Source organism: Zonotrichia albicollis, chromosome 1 (assembly GCF_047830755.1).
Source record: "Zonotrichia albicollis isolate bZonAlb1 chromosome 1, bZonAlb1.hap1, whole genome shotgun sequence".
Classification (NCBI taxonomy): Eukaryota; Metazoa; Chordata; class Aves; order Passeriformes; family Passerellidae; genus Zonotrichia; species Zonotrichia albicollis.
Genome location: NC_133819.1, coordinates 98,994,633 through 98,998,868, shown reverse-complemented (window position 1 = coordinate 98,998,868; position 4,236 = coordinate 98,994,633). Strand labels below are relative to the sequence as shown.

The 4,236-nt window shown below is 34.6% G+C and overlaps 1 long non-coding RNA gene across 1 annotated transcript in view; it reads left to right on the top strand.

The window, feature by feature from the left end:
* Positions 1-421: 421 nt before the first annotated feature.
* The window catches only part of LOC113458709 (uncharacterized), a 12,030-nt gene continuing 8,215 nt past the window's right edge, over positions 422-4,236 (top strand). The window contains exon 1 of the long non-coding RNA XR_003379223.2: positions 422-636. This is a non-coding gene — a long non-coding RNA (uncharacterized LOC113458709). The remainder of the gene's footprint in view (positions 637-4,236) is intronic.

Genomic DNA, 4,236 nt, shown 5'->3' with positions numbered 1-4,236 from the left:
CTGCTGCAGATCCTTCCTGACATTTGCACCTGACTGGTGCGGCACTTCTTCTCTGCTGCTCCTTTTTTAAGACAAAAACCAGGAAGGAATGATGAGGAATGCACAGAGCTGACAGCAGAAGATTGTCTGCTTTAACAGAATGGACTCAGAGGCAGAGGATGGTTACTCAGCAGGGCAAATGAATTCTTTCTTTCCTCTCTTTACTCCAGAGAGGTTGTTAAAAATCAGATCGCGTACAGCATAGATTCACATTAACTATTTTAGAGAAAAAAAGGACATTGAAAACAATCCTGGAGCCCGAGCATAAAACTTCACAGTATGAAAAGACTGGTGATTTGCAGGAGAGGGATTTTCAAAGCCCTGAAAGACCAGACACACTCTCAGGAACATTCAAATGCAACAAAGAAATGCAGACTGAAAACAAAAATCCAAGGATCTTTATCTCCCTGCCAATCAGGACTACTCAGTATTACAGCCATATCAGTACAACATTTCTCTATGTTTAGTGGAACAAAAAGACAGGACATGTCCACTTGATGAGCAAGGGAAAATCTAATGAAAAGCCCCTCTGTATTCTGGCAAGACATGCTACATTATGCCCTCATGCATGTAAGAAACAGTCCACCTGCATAACTAGTAAGTACACTGAATTTCTACCCATTTTTGAGGAACTTCTTCCTCAAAATATGGTGGAATTTATTCTTCTTCATATTTTCTGGATTGCAAATTTATTTAATTGTATTGTTTTTCCTTTGAGTCTCTTGGCTGTGTTTCAGCTCCTAAACTAGTTTCCTCTAGAATGCCTGTTGTTAAGACAGGTGGATCCTATTTACTGATGTCCTTAATTACACAACTGTATAGTAGAGATCCTTTGTCTTACTTAAATAAACAAAGAAGCAATGTTATTACAGTCCCACAACAAGGATTTTACTGTGGCTTTTGGATAACTGCCTTCACCAAATGAAGCTAGATCAAAATTATAAAAATTGAGATTTTTTTTTTTTTAAAGAGGAACCAGACCATGTAGTAATTTTCAATTAGTATACCTGTGCTTGGGTATGAGAATTCAACTTATAAAATTTCTGCATGTTTACCTCTAGCCAGAACATCATCCTTACAAGGAGAACTGATCACTCACCTGTATCACTACGGCTTCTTTTATCCTTGTGACTATTTTTGTCTGAGTTTTTCAGTCAGTTACAGCAAATCACAGATTTTAATATGACCCAAGAGAACTTCAGATATACTTACTGAGGTATTTCTAATTTCTAAAGTGTCAATGGATTTGGCTTTAGGTAGTGAAGATGTCACTCCAATGCCTTTACCCTATTGCTTTGTATTCTATTGGTGTTTTAAATTAAGAAAAAAAAATCTGCTATATTCAAGTATATTTTATGACAGGGAACCTTCTAGTCAAATCCTCCATACAAGTGCAACATTCTATTGTTCATGTTCTCATTTGGAAGAGGGGATTAAGAAAACTTCTCTCAGAAAAGACAGAGCAATGAAGGGATCAGGATACTGATTAAATGCTGAGAATTCAGAAAGGTTGGTAAATCACTGGCATCTTGCATAAAACTAGAACAAAGAGCCTAGAGCAAAACCAGTGAGATAAAGGGCACTGGAAAGGTGTCTCTAGTCTTGCCCTCAGTGTTCCATGGCAGAAAAATCTTAAGTCTGCTTTTAGTCTATGGGCCTATGGGTTTGTTTTAGCTACTTTAAATGATGAGACCACCATGACCATCTTTTTTGCCTCTATTCAAACTTTCAAAAACTTTGACATTTTAGCGCTTTTACTTGTTCTGTTTATGTTAATCACCTTAACACCCTTCTCTTTCCATGTCCTAAACTGAGAACCATGTCCTAAGGCCTGAATCTTACATACATTTAGCCTCCAGAGAACAATATGCATAAATCACTGTTATCTGTAGCTGTCCCCTACATACACTGAATTGAAGAAAATTGCTTTTTCAGCTCTATAGCATGAGATTTAATTGAAGCCATAAAGGGAAATTCTGCCCATGCAGTGTAAGTGCAAAATGGCTATTTGAATCATTAGCATATATCAATATAATTGAAATGGAGGGTTAAATATGTTTATAATAACAGGCTAAATGTAGAATAGGAAGCAGAAAGCAAGGATCTGAAAATAACAAGGACAAATACAGCTGTCAACTACAGTAAGGAGTAGAGTGTAGAGACATTTGAGTAACGAGGTTGGTTGCCAAGTTCCTGTTTAAATGGCTCTGTTGCCTGCAGGGGAAGGAGAATAGGTGTTTAAAAGTTTCTGTAGTTGATATTGAGGTTTTTTAGTTCATTTTTTATTTAATCAGGAGGACCTCTGAGTCATCACATACCTGAGTATTGAACAAGGTTTTCATGTGTACACAGGTCAGCAATCTTTCAATGTCTATCTGTAGATCAAAAATATCTTGAGCTGATACATCAGTACACCATGTTCAGAAACAACCACAAAGCTAAATCTTCTTCTCTCATTAAACAAAGATCACTGATGTGTGTATATATTACTTGTATTTTAGCTTTAGGCATTAAAAAAAAAAAATTACTTTTACAGAACTAGTACTTATGGAATTGATCTCAGGAAATGGCAAAAAACTGAGCTGTGACATGATTTTCAGAAATCCAGCAAGCTTATAATGGATTCAATACCTTTTATGGCCAGAGGCCTCTGGATATGAAATACTGTAAAGAGAAAACAGTTCTCTCTCAGATTGATTTTTTTTTTTTAATTTTATACCCTGAGGACCCTGAATAATCACCAAGCAAATATTTTATTTCATGTATTAATCCCTGCCTACTGGCTTCTTAGAATTTACCAACTATTTTATACTGTGTGTAAGTTACACAATAGCAACCTGGTTTGTATTTTATTCTTCCTAAAAGTTTGAGCTAACTGAAAAATGTCAAAACTAAGGAGCATATGTCTTAGAGTAACTTAAAATAACTGATTCTGCCTGAAATCCTTCAAATTGTTATTAAACAAATAATTTCAGGAGTAATGTCATGGAAGATTAAATAGCTGGATTTCTGAGAATGAATTTAGGATCTCGAAGAACCAAGGTGCCTACCCACCACTTTTAGGATATACGCATTTGGTTGTGTACCCATACAAGCAAACCACAGAACCTGTAGAAATTAACAGTCTTAATTTCTATACCAGGTGTACAGTATTCTATTTCTGCAGTATATCTACTCCTTTTTTAAATTTTCTTACTGAAGTTAGTTCTGCACCATTTGAACTTGGGCTTTGTTGAGAGCAACATTTCAACCTGACCTCTAAAAAAAACCAAACAGAAATAGATGGTACTATAGTTTCGTTTAAATGGATACAATGCTTTTTCTTACAGCTTTAATACAAGCATGAATAATTATTTTTCCGGTTTAACTTATTACATATATATATCACAAAAGAGGTACATAAATGACAGTAACAATGGAATTTACAGTGACACAATATTTTTCTAATTGTTTCTGATATAATATGCAATTTTAAAATACTTGATGACTGTCAATATAAGCTTAAAGGTTTGAAATCTTCTCCTTCAGAAAGAGAAGATTTTTTGAAAAGTAGTCTCTAAAGAGAAAGGAAAGATGGACACCTCCAATATTCCAACTTCTAATTTGATTTTCAATTCTTATTAAAAGAAAAAAATGTTTCCTTTCATTATTCATTTAGGCAGGCTCCTGAGATTGCTTTTCAAATTTCTAAGGAAGCAAGACTAGAATTAAAAAAAGAATATGCAGCTTCTAAAAATAAAAGGAAGCATTCAATTTTACAATAATTCAAATAATTAAGTCATAAGCTTTGTCAACATCTATGTAAAGAAGATTAGTTATGAATGATATTTTTCTCCCTTGGTCTTATCAAAATAAGCCCCATATTTCTTGAAATGAATCTTGCTGATAATACATATACCTGTCATGTCATTCCCTTTGAGTACTTGAGGAAATAAAAATTCATAGCAATTGATTGCCCTGTGTAGCCATGGCTCCAGGTGCCCTTTCAAATATTCATAAAGATCTTAAAGGGGTCCCTGTAGATCCCATTTGTCTGCTTTATATTTATATATCACTCCAGTCTTCAGGAAAATTGTCAAACAAAAGTCACTTTTGCAGCTAGGTATTATTGACTCTTTCTACCTTGTAGATTTTTGTATTCTCATGCTGTGTACTGTGATTGAAAAATGGAACAAGATGAAGAAATGTTTATGAATA